The sequence below is a fragment of the Pongo pygmaeus genome, chromosome Y (genome assembly GCF_028885625.2).
Source record: "Pongo pygmaeus isolate AG05252 chromosome Y, NHGRI_mPonPyg2-v2.0_pri, whole genome shotgun sequence".
Taxonomy (NCBI): domain Eukaryota; kingdom Metazoa; phylum Chordata; class Mammalia; order Primates; family Hominidae; genus Pongo; species Pongo pygmaeus.
The window spans coordinates 32,078,775-32,091,742 of record NC_072397.2 but is presented as its reverse complement, the minus strand read 5'-3'; the positions used below and the strand labels follow the sequence as shown (position 1 = coordinate 32,091,742).

The window sequence follows — 12,968 nt, the reverse complement described above, 5'->3', positions numbered from 1 at the left end:
GACAGCCACCTCCCCTCAACCAGCATGTCCTTTGATAACCCCGTAACTCCCCAGTAGTGGGTCTCATCCGCATTCAGTCCATGCTTCATTTAGCCTCTGTAGAGTCAGATAGTCACCAGCTGCACAGAATATGAACATCCCCAAGAGGCCACAATTTGCTTTATCAGGTCTGATCATTGCAGCAAGGATTTTTTTTGAAACAAACAAAAAAACCTTGAGAGAAAATCAGTAAACGATGTTCAGTAATAGAGGAGACACTAAGTAAATAGATGGGCTAGTAAAGATGTCTTTACTTACCCTCTGACCAAGTACAATCCTTAGTGTTTCCTCTGAGAGTGATAAGGTTAGCTCGTGTCTTGTGTGTTTTTTTTTTTTTTAGGTCACTTTTTAAAAATTTTATTATTATTATACTTTAAGTTTTAGGGTACATGTGCACAATGTGCAGGTTAGTTACATATGTATACATGTGCCATGCTGGTGCGCTGCACCCATTAGCTCGTCATTTAGCATTAGCTATATCGCCTAAAGCTATCCCTCCCCCCTCCCCCCACCCCACAACAGTCTCCAGAGTGTGATGTTCCCTTTCCTGTGTCCATGTGTTCTCATTGTTCAGTTCCCACTTATGAGTGAGAATATGCAGTGTTTGGTTTTTTGTTCTTGCGATAGTTTACTGAGAATGATGATTTCCAATTTCATCCATGTCCCTACAAAGGACATGAACTCATTATTTTTTATGGTGTCTTGTGTTAAAAATGAATGGCTTAACTTCAACTAGGAAACTTTCCTCAAGGGTGAAGAAAGTAACAGAGATATTAAATATCCCATTAGTGGAATTGTAATTTTGTATCCTCCACACACACCTTGTATTTGTTAAATCAATGCAGATTTATTATCGATTGCAGTTTGATATCAATTGTTATCAATTGATATCAATTTGTTATCAAATGCAGATTTATCTTTTCTCCAATTTCAGTAGCTAGACTTTTTCTGAAATCTGAACGCTGTCAATGGAAATGCTTTTTATTCACAGACAGCTCGAATTTAGCTGGATGTGTGACAGATTGTATGAAGCAACTATTGTGCCGCTGTTAGCACTCCCTCCTCCTGGTGCTGTGAATCATGACCTATGGTGGTACAACTTCTTAATTACACACAAATTATGAGTAATTACTAGTAAGAATAATTCTAATGATATGTAGAATGAAAATAAAAAAGGTTAAGTCATTTTGAAAAGGATAAAGAATTAAATAAGAATGCACTGCAAATACATTAGATTTAATCTTTCATATCTAACTTTTTTTTTAGGAAATCATTCTCTTTCACCAAGTATACAATGCTAAGTGCATAAAAATCATGTACATATAAAAAGTAGTTTCCCATTTTTCAGGGAAAAAATAATCCAAGTATAAATTCTAGAGTAGTCAAGTTTCTTATTTTAATTATATTTAAAGTCTTGGTCATCTCATTTATTATCTCTCTAATTTACATGTGTAAATCAAAGAAATGTTTTTAGACAACCACTAAAATTTATAAATGTAAGGTGCCATTATTGAGAAAATATATTCCTCCATGAGTGGATGTGTCCCATCTCCTACCAACTAATGACACAGGAATATACAATCATTGAATTTTTTTAGTAAGTAATACACTGCTACAAAAACTAATTCTCTTCTCCATGTCCATGTTGATTTTGTATATACATGTGAGTTGGTTAGCATGCATCTGTCTTATCTCTAACATTCAACAGCAAGATGAGCTAGGCTTGGGCTTTTGGTGAAGGTTGACTATGCCTGTGTTCATCAAGTGATCTGACGTATCCTCAATTGCAAGAATTGTTTGAAATCCTTCCTCAAAGGCTGCTGCCACATTTTTGGCATATTTTGCACTTGTTACAAAGTAAGGATAGTCACTGTTCTCCCTGCATAAGCTTTACTTCTTCTCTAAACACCTGCCATTCGCTTATGCCTGTCTTAGAATCTAGAATCACAAAAGGAAAGCTCTCGTGTTCTTTCCAATTACTTAAGTTCTGCAAGCTTTGTGAATCGTTGATACTAAAAACAAGCAGACAACTGTCAGAACCTCTGTAAAATGGCGTCCTCAGGCTTCGGAATCTCTCCTGACCTGCCGTATCATGAATCTGTATGGTAACAAAATGTCCATCCCTTTCAAATCTTATTTAAAAATTCCACATCTATTGCATGGAACATCTGAGTATCAAACTTATTAGTTACATATCTGTTCATAAGCGAACTCCTCCCAACCCTGCCATCTCCAAAAAAAATTACTTTAAAAAGTGATGAATTTCCTGCCACTGTTCATCTCAAGAGCTTCAAGAACCCTGGAAAATAAAAAGGCACCATAACATTCCTTTTAACCTACGTTTTCTTCTATGAGTGTATGAATATCAGCTTTTTTTTTTTTTCTTTTTTTTTTTTTTGTAACGGAGTCTCATTCTGTCATCCAGGCTGGAGTGCAGTGGTGCCATCTCGGCTCATTGCAAGATCCGCCTCCCGTGTTCACATCATTCTCCTGCCTCAGCCTCCCAAGTAGCTGGAACAACAGGCACCCGCCACCAAGCCTAGCTATTTTTTTTGTATTTTTAGTAGAGACGGGGTTTCACCATGACAGCCAGGATGGTCTCTATCTCCTGACCTCGTGATTCGCCCACCTCGGACTCCCAAAGTGCTGGGATTACAGGAGTGAGCCACAGCGCCTGGTAGAATATCAGCTTTAACTGAAATAACACACATAGATCTCTGGGATAACTAAAAGTAAGACCTGTTTACTGAGCATGTAGCCATGTGTGGGCTACTATACTACCATGATTCTCTAAAACAACTGAAAAGGCCTCACTCTTCGCATTTATCAGGTCACAGTTGACCGTGAAGCTGGCACTTTAGCTGAAATGTGCCATCAAAGCTCTGGTTATGAACAGTGAATTTATGATAAAAACTTCTCTGCTCATAGTATGCTTCACTACTGTTGGTTAGAGATGCTTAAGAGACCAAAGATTGCATGTTTCTGATACAGCAAGATTTATACTTTAGGGAGTATGTTTATGACAAATGTAACTGAAGTTAGTGTTGAGAGAGCAGGAAACTTTATAGTTATATCTGAGCCAAAAAGAAGAGCCAGGTTTAAGCTGTGCATGTTGGTTCATGCCTGTAATCCCAGCACTTTGGGAGGTGAAGATGGGTGGATCATGAGGTCAGGAGTTTGAGACCAACATGAAAAACATGCTGAAACCCCATTTCTACTAAAAATACAAAAATTAGCCAGGGGTGGTGGTGTGCCCCTGTAAACCCAGCTACTCAGGAGGCTGAGGCAGGAAAATCCCTTGAATCTGAGAGGAGGAGGTTGCAGTGAGCCAAGACTGCACCCATTCACTCCAGCTTGGATGACAGAGCAAGACTCCATCTCAAACAAACAAACCAGCAAACAAAGTAGGTTTCATTTTTCACATACTCCCATATTTCTTGGAAACGTTGTTTGTTCCTTTTTATTCCTTTTTTTTTTTTTTTTTTTTTTACCTTTTCTTCATGCTTTATTTCGTTAAGTTGATATTCAATCTTTGATATCCTTTCTTCCAGTTGATTGATTTGGCTATTGATAATTATGTATGCTTCACACCGTCTTTGTGCTGTGTTTTTCAGCTCCATCATGTTATTTGTGTTTTTCTCTCAACTGGCTATTCCAGTTAGCAATTTCTCTAACCTTTATTTGAGGTTCTTAGCTTCTTGGCATTGGGTTAGAACATTCTCATTTACTTGGAAGAGTTTATTACCCACTTTCTGAAGCCTACTTCTGACAATTCCTCAAACTCATTCTCTATTCAATTTTGTTTTCTTGCTGATGAGGAGTTATGATCCTTTGGAGGAGAAGAGGCTTTCTTGGTTTTGGAATTTTCAGCCATTTTGTGCTGTTTTTTTACATCTTTGTGCATTTATGTACCTTGGTTCTTTGATGTTGTTGACCTTTGTATATATATATATTTTTGTAGAAATCCTTTTAGTAGATGTTGATACTATGCCTTTCTGTTATTAGTTTTCCTTCTAACAGTCAGGATCCTCTGCTGCAGGTGTACTGGACTTTGCTGGAGGTCCACTTATGACCGTTTTTGCCTGTATGTCACTATCAGAGGATGCAGAAAAGCAAAGATTGTTACCTGTTCCTTCCTCTGAAAGCTTCATCCCACTGGGGTACCAGCTGGGTGTCAGCCAGAAGACTCCCGTATGAGGTGTCTTTTGATCCCTGCAGGGAGGAATCTCCTAGTCAAGAGTGATTGGTTTCATGGACCCACTTGAGGAGGCAGTCTGTTTGAGATCTGCAGCTCTCTTCACAGCCAGCAGGCAGGAAGGTTTAAGTCTACCGAAGCTGTGCTTACAGCCACCCTTTCCCCCAAGTGCTCTGTTTCAGAGAGATGGGAGTTTTATCTATAAGCCCCTAACTGAGGTTGCTGCCATCCTCTCACAGGTACCCTGACCAGAGAGGAGGAATCTTAGGAGGCAATCTGGCTACAGCAGCTTTGATGAGATGCAGTGAGTTCCCAGTGGCTTTGTTTACACTCTGAAGGGAAAACCACCTACTCAAGCCTCAGTAATGTTGGACGTCCCTTTCCCCACCAATCTCAGGCATCCCAGGTTGATGTCAGACTACTGTGCTGGCAGCAAGAATTTCAAGGCAGTGGATTTTAGCTTGCTGGGCTCCATGGGGATGGCATCCACTGTGCTAGACCTCTTGGCTCCCTGGCTTCACCCCCCTTTCAAGGGAGTTCTGTCTTTCTGGCCTTTCAGGTATCACTGGGGTACGAAAAAAAAAAAATAACTTTTCAAGCTAGCTCTGTGTCTGCCTAAACCAGTTTTATACACTTTGCGTGAAAATTTATGTTTAGCACTTTCAATTACATGTCATAATATTACTTTTAGCAATTTTTAACTTTAATGTAAAACCTGTTTTTTTGGTTGTTTGTTTTTCATGTAACTGGCAGTAACACTATGCCTTTTCCATGTGTACAAATGAATGATATATTTGTACATTCACATATTTAACTATTAGCATTTCTGAGAAGCTGGACTTGCTATAAAAGTATTTTGTAAAAGGTCTGTTTTGTTCTAGATGTCCTGAGAAAATAAACAGAGACCCAGAATCCTCTTTCTGAAAGAGGACAGTTACTCTGAGAAAGCACTGTGTGTCCCCAAGATTTCCTCTAGCTTAGTCACATTGGTCCTTCGAGGAAATGGACAGCAGGCCAGACTTTCTCTGGTACCAGGAGAAAGCTAGGAAAAGGGAGATCTTACCAGATGGCTGAATTAGTGCTTTCTGTAGGATGTTCCAGTTGAAATTGGCAAAGGGACTCCCAGACTGGAGCCACATGAGGAAGAGAGAGAGAGAGAAAGAGAGAGACAGAGAGAAAGGGAGAGAAACAGGAGAGAGAGAGAGAGAGAGAGAGAGAGAGAGAGAGAGAGAGAAGAGGCAAGAGGGAGCCAGTGTTAGGAAGTGAAATACCTATTGCTTGTGGTCAGAAGTGGATCCCTTAGACTTGAGGGATTTAGAGCCCTGGCCTGAGCCTTGCAGTTTCCTTCAGGTCAGTTGTCCTTCTCACACAAATCTCTTTAAGAGTAAAATGAGAGAAAAGGTGGGGCAGGTGGCCAGAGGCTCTCAGGATCCAGGTGTTAACTTAGGATAAGCTGCCATTGCCCACAGCTTCCTGGGATGCAAGGAAGCCTCTGCCCCCAACACCAGTCCCAGATTTCAGCACCCAATGTAAGAATTAAAGAAAGAGGAGAGAAACCTGAAGGGCAAGTTGACAGTCAACAGGGACAGATTTATTTTGAATCAATCTGAGAGGGGTGGCTGGCGAGAGCCACACTCTGTTAGCAGATTAAGAGTTTTTCATGACTCAGTCCTGGAGAGTTTATCAGAGGCTTGGACTGCCTCTGTGTCTCTTTGTTGTGGTTATCTGACAGAGAGAGTTCTGTGTCTCTTTTCATACATCTTTCTGGAGTTGCAGGCCTATCCCCTATGTCTGATTCTAGCACCTGAAGGGAAAGGAATGTGCTTATTATTTACAGTTAGAAGAGAAATGATTACTTTGAAATGCATGAGGCTAAAAAGAGAGCTGGATGTTAAAGTGGTGGTGTTGGTTCAAGATGAAAGCACTCCTGCTCTATCACTTCTAGTCAGGTAATTGCACAGCTATTATTTCTGTTTTGTTTTTGGAGTAATTAAATACTTAGAAGTAAATTCTGTTGTCTGCAAATTCAAATCAGCAAACTTATATGACTCTATTTGATGTATTTGCCAAACACAAATGCATACTTACATACATTACAACACCTGTGATTTCTAAAAATTATTTTATGTTAATGAATACTGACTTCTGGGTCCTCTGAAGAACAAGATTAAATTATTTTGTATACTGAATATACACAGTTATTTAGGAAATCCCTGAGGTTTATATTTTTTACAATTTACTTTTCTAATGGTTAAATTGAAAGGTATTTTAGTAAAAAAAAAACTGTAACATAAAATTAAAATTAGTGACAATGTAAATAACTAAATGGCTTAAATTATTCTTTTGAAGTTGTAGAAGTATTGTTGTTTTTGTTTTAATTATAGCAGTGTACAAAATCTACAATAAAATTTACCACAACTTGTTTTTTGTCCTCAAAGAGGAATTGTATTTAATAATTTTCTTTGCAATATGTTTGCTGTTTATAAGAACAGGACTCTTTTTATTCAAATAGACACTGTTTTAAAATCTTGATTCTATTACACCAATGAATACTTATTTTTCACAGAAATGTAACAACTGTAGCAAGAGTGATCAGTTACTAAGAGGAGTATTTGATCTCCTGAGAAGAAAAGATTCAGAACATAGGGTTTATATTTACAGAAATATATTTACTTGTTTGTAATGTATGCCAGTTTAGTTAAGATATTTTCATAATTTTATATCAACGATGTTTTTATTTTTAAATATTAAATGAGAAGAACATTTTAATCAAGTTATAACATGTAATGTGTCCTAAACTACAAGCAATATCCCATATACAGGTATATATCCCATATACGTATACATATATATTTATACATTAAAATGCATTGCAAATCTGTGTAACTTTAATGTATTCCATTATTCTCAGGTTATTTATATTTATGCATTTGCGTCATTTTTCAGGTAATCTTTAAGATTAGATATTGTGCCTGATTGATGTTATCTTTTTCTTTTTTTTTTTCTTTTTGAGTTGGAGTCTAGCTCCGTGGCCAGGCTGGAGTGCAGGAGCACGATCTCAGCTCACTTCAACCTCCACCTCCCATAAACAAGCAATTTGCCAGCCTCAGTGTCCCTAGAAGCTGGGACTACAGGCGCACTACCATGCCTGACTAATATATATATACACACACACATACACACATACACACACATATATATATATAAAATATTTTCCTACTTTGGTAGAGACAGGGATTCACCATGTTGGCCAAGATGGTCCCAGTCTCCTGACCTTGTGATCCGCACACCTTGGCCTCCCAAAGTACTGTGCTTTCAGACTTGAGTCACCATGCCCAGCCAATGTTATCTCTTAATGTTGCTTTTTGAAAAGTACTGTCTTCCAAATCATATCCCACACTATCTAAATCAGAATTTCTAGAACTTGGAAAAGTAATCCATATCCTTAAGAGATCCCAATTATTTGTTTTGCTTGTCAGTTTTAAAAATGACTTCTGTGAGAAATTTCGCATGTATGTATGTTTTTGTTAAAATAAAGTAAAATAAATGTAGTGATAATGTAAATAAATAATTCACTTAAATTTTTTGTAGATGTTAGCATAAATTAAGAAATGCGATTTTCAGTACATCTCTCTTAGAGTAGCCTGATTTTTCTCACATCAACCTATTGCACAGTAGTACTAAAGGCATGGATAGATCGTCAGAAATGTACAGCAAAAATATTCGTAGTGTTTCCAGTGTTATTTTATGTCGATTTTATCAGTGAAAAGAAGGGCCAATTTATTACAGATGCTGTTGTCCAATTTGAATATCAGCAATTCAGGTGTTACTGCAACATTTCAAAAATTATTAATTTATGGATATAGTTAAAATTTAATTACTCATTAATAGCTCTATGATATTGATATATATTAGGTCACATTTATATGAATGACTGACTCAGACAATTAGCAGATCATTTAAGTAACTTGTTAAAATCACAAGTATTTTACTATCTAAAATTAAGTTGTATGGTCACACATTCCTGTAATGAAAGTGTTTTTTGTATTATTAATATATACCTTCAGGAAGAAATAAATTTTACCCTTTACCCTTCCTGCTCTGACAATCTCTGTGCTTCCTTTTTCCCAGGCTAATCTGACTACATCTGACTACATGCTGGGATTCTTCCAGAAGAGTAGGAGCATATATTACACAAACACAAATACAATATGTATTTTAAATGTAAAAGTATCAGACAACTCACAGAAATTTTGTTTTGCCCAATTTAACTTGAGATTTTGGTTGCTCATACAAAACACATGGTTGGTTTATGATATAACCTAAGTTTATTTTTAATTGCCAAGGTTCAGTATACATTTATACATCTTAAGGCATTTAGGCAGTATGTTTTAGATTTTACAGATTTTTGCATTTGAGAAAACTGAGTCATCCCATTTGCATCACATTGTGTATCAGTCCCTGTAAGGCCCCCGAAAGTGCCCAAGAATCAAACATACTAATGCTTCTATAAGAGTAATGCATATTCCCTTTAAGGGTGAAGGGTACATGAATGAAGACTTAAATAGCTTCCCTCAAGTCTTTATTGCATCAAAAATTGAGTTACATACGAATCTTATTTTAAAAAGCCTTGCTTAATTGAGCTTTTTGAATTTCTGATAAAGTATTTTGAATCTGTCTTAATTATGATTTTGAAAATACAATAGTGAATAAACAGCCCAGGTGGGATACAAAGCATCATAATAAACAAGAAAAATACAAAGTCCTCTGCTGCCTATTATAAGGAATATGTGTCTTAGATTTGAAGGGTAAAAAGCATCTTGCAGTAGAAAATGGTTGCTTTGTTAAGTTTTTTTTTTTTTTTTAAAGTAGCTAGTGGGTACAGACTTACTATTGACATAACTTGGCTTTTTAGCAATTATGTGAGATATTCAGTGTGATATGATAAACCATTAGAGGATCACAAAAGGCATGTATTAGTAACATCTCACTGGCTATAGCATAGAAAGTTCCACAATAGACCACAGTAAGGAAGTATTCAAAATTATCTGTAGAAAAACATTGTGGGTGCTCTATATTAGAAAAGCTGGCAATGTAGAATATATGTGTGGACAGATTTATGAGCTCTTTATGAGTTAGGATAGGCAGGTGTTCGTAATTGGATATTTGAGGAAGTGGAGCAGGAAAGAGATGTTACCACCTATGTCCTGGGTGTGATTTTACAAGCTGAGGGAATAGTAATGCAATTTACTTATAGAAAAAAAAGAACCTGTTTGAGTGAATTGCATTTTAGAAACATATGGGACACCAAATAAAAAATTGTAATGGGGAGTTGGATACATATATCCAGAATTTGGAATCATCTAAAAGGATATATGTGTTACTACAGATGTAATAATGAAAAACAGTCATAGAAAAGAATGTCCTAGAATGGAAACTTTTTTTAAAAAGTTAATATTATCATGGTAGGTAACATTAAGTTATCCAAAAGCAATATGTAGCCTCTAAGTAGTTAAACTAGTGTGTAAGAAGAATCTTTTCATTATTATTATTATTATTATTATTATTATTATTATTATTATTATTATTCTGTGTGTGTGTGAGAGGGAGTCTTGCTCTCTCACCCAGGCTGGAGTACAGGAGTGGAATCTCGGCTTACTGAAATCTCCACCTCCTGGGTTGAAGCAATTCTCTGCATCAGCCTCCTGAGTAGCTGGGATTACAAGTGCCCGCCACCACGCCTGGCTAATTTTTGTATTTTTAGAAGAGATGGGGTTTCACAATCTTGGCCAGACTGGTTTTGAGAAAAATGATAATTTTAAAGAACTGTGGTTATGCTAAAAACAGATCTTTAGCATTCTTCTAGAATTCTTAGTTGTGTCATCTGCAGTAAAATAAGCCTAAGAATTGCATCAGAATTAGGTGCCTAACTCTGCCAGGAGATTCAAAGTTTTATTGTTGTAGGATGCTAGAAACAAATCATACTATATATCTGGAAACTCTATACACACACGCCCACACACACACCCAAACACACACAATTTTCACTCAATAGACATTATAATAAGCACACCGAAAACCTGATAATAAACTGAAGTTATTATAAAGCTGTAGAACACAATGATTAAAGGCAAATGATAATCTTAAATTGTAAACAACTGAAATATTAGATTTTAACAGTTAAAATTTTCTAATTGTTCTTTGGTCTACCATCATAGATTTGAAGCTGATTAATTAATGTTGTAAAATGAAGTAAAGAGTTCCTATCCATGTGATTTAATTTATACCATTTTAAAAATAGTTTGTAGTCATATATTGTTTACTATGTAACTTCTTGTACTTGCTCTAAAGTAAGGCTAAATCACATCTTAGCCTCATCTCATCAAATGAAGTGATTGCAGCAAAGGTATACATGTTGGGTTAATGTGGAAAATAGTTGAGGTGGATTAATGTGGGTTTCATGTATAAATTAATTATTCTCCTTATTAAATTTGAAATGTTTTGTATAATGAACATTTAGTCTGTTCAATAGACAGTATTCAACAGATACATATCAGCATCTGCTGTGTACCAAGCACTGTTCAAAGCAGCAGATAACAATACAGGCAAATATAATATTAATCCAAATTGCACATGAAAACTTTTGATACAATTGATAATGTTGAAAATGACATGATTTTCACTTTACTATGATTTTTAAGAGAATAAGATAATGAAATGTGTACTGTAAGTGTTACAAGAGTCCTGTCCATGTTATTCTTTACCTGAAATAATTAGATTACAAAAATTACCTTTTCAGAAGAAAGTTATTTTATAAATGCTCCTATGGCAAAAAGAAGAAATCTGGCCTCTCATTTGGAATATACTATTATTATATTAAGTAAGATACATGGTGGAGAGAAAAAAACTATTTTATTTCTCTGTCATGGTAATGACAAAAAAGACAGAAGTCATTTTTTGCAATTTTTAATATTGACTCCTAAGAACAGTAAACAGCAGTATAACAGTAGACAGTAAGCAGTATAACAGTAGACAGTAAACAGTAAACAGTAAGCAGTGTAAATATGTTGCAATTTAGCCAGCTCTGAAAGAAAATGACTGATCATTAGCAAATCAGGCAAATTGTAGCCATTGAAAATTGCTTTACCCATCGTGTGTGTTCTTATATTATCAGAATTGAAATCAATTTTTTACTGCTAATTAATATTGCTGTTTTATAAACAAAGGATTCTTGCTTTACATTCTAAAATGTTATCTCTGAAAAATGAATAAACACCGAGTAAGTTTTGTTTTTTCTTAAAAAAGGTACTCATAAAAAGCTATTCATATTTAGTAAAAATAATGAGATGAGTTAGACATGGTGGTGCATTTCTCTAATCTAAAGTAGTTGGAAGGCTGAGGCAGGAATATTCCTTGAACCCTGGAGTGTGAGTCCTCATTGAGCTATGAGCTATCATCTTCTCACTGTAGTCCAGCCTGGGCCACACAGCATAATCCTAAGTATAGAATAATAAATAGAACTATGAAAAGTAATATAGCATTACTGTTTTTAATTCACTTGTAGTAATGCATGGAGAGTATATTATCCAAAACATTTTATATTTGTAATACATCAAGAGGTCAGATGTTTGAGTCAGATTGCTAGCTAGCTCCTCAACTGGCTAAATCTGTAATAATTGGGAAAGTATTTCTCCTAACTGTAATTGATTTTTTATTTGTTAAATGGATTTACTAATGCTACCCACTTAGGAAACTAACTCTAATATTAATTAGATTACCTCAAACACTTGTTCTGAATGGAACATATTAGGCAATAAAATATTAGCTACTACTACATATTATAAATTCTTTTCATCTCCTTATTTTTAAAGCTCAGAGTGCACATAATAAAATTCCAGAAGACCGAGAATGACTGTTAGATACAATAGGGTGCCCTAAGAGTCACTACCAAAAATGAGCATATCAGTGCATAAAATGTATGGTAGCTTTATTTAGCAGTTGTTTCATTGTTTACCATAGTGCTTTTTTCTTACAATTTTGTAGAGGCCTGTGTCAGAATTAAGAACTTTTTTAGAAGAGAATAGTCATGGATGATTGGAATTAACATTTTAAGCTGATACTGAAAATTATTCTAAATTCTGTTACATTTATATTTGTAATTTCTTTCAAAGGCTAATGGAAGTCTTAAAAAGAAAATGGATACTTGCCTGCCAGGGGAGATACCGTGATTCCGAAGGTGGATTTCCCAGTTCAAGGCTGATCTATTGCACTCCAGATGTGCTGACCCATGAGGTTTCCCCAAATGTGGGAAACTCAACTGCATAATTTGTGGAGGTGAAGGACTGTGTTTGTGCTTTTATGTGGAAAAAAAGAAAAGAAAAGAAAATTGACTCGTTTAGTGGATATAGAAATGTGAAAGAAGGCCATATACTGGAAACAATTCAGTATGCCTACTAAGATTTGTCTCCTCCAGTACAAAACAAGAAAACATCAAATGGTTATTTCTTAGAAAGATCAGATAGTGCTAGCATGACATTTGCAAATGCTTCAGAACTTTATCTAGATAAGGGGCTCGAGGGAAGCCTCAAAAGGGCAGCAGATAAATCTGGGAAAAAGACAAGTAATTTTTAAATGTGTAAGCCAATGTCTATGTATTAATACGGCCCTTAAAATATTTATTTTGTTAAATGATTAGCATTGGTTTGTTTTTTCTTAAAAAGTAAGCTTCCCTTTG

The 12,968-nt window shown here is 35.7% G+C and overlaps 1 non-coding gene and 1 pseudogene across 1 annotated transcript; one reads left to right on the top strand and one right to left on the bottom strand.

Annotated features, from left to right (window-relative positions):
* Positions 1–1,740: 1,740 nt before the first annotated feature.
* On the bottom strand, positions 1,741–4,190 carry LOC129025743 (ras-related protein Rab-9A-like; annotated as a pseudogene).
* Positions 4,191–12,433: 8,243 nt separating this feature from the next.
* On the top strand, positions 12,434–12,597 carry LOC129026009 (U1 spliceosomal RNA). The gene has a single exon (XR_008497394.1). It is a non-coding gene; the product is annotated as a U1 spliceosomal RNA (small nuclear RNA).
* Positions 12,598–12,968: the final 371 nt, after the last annotated feature.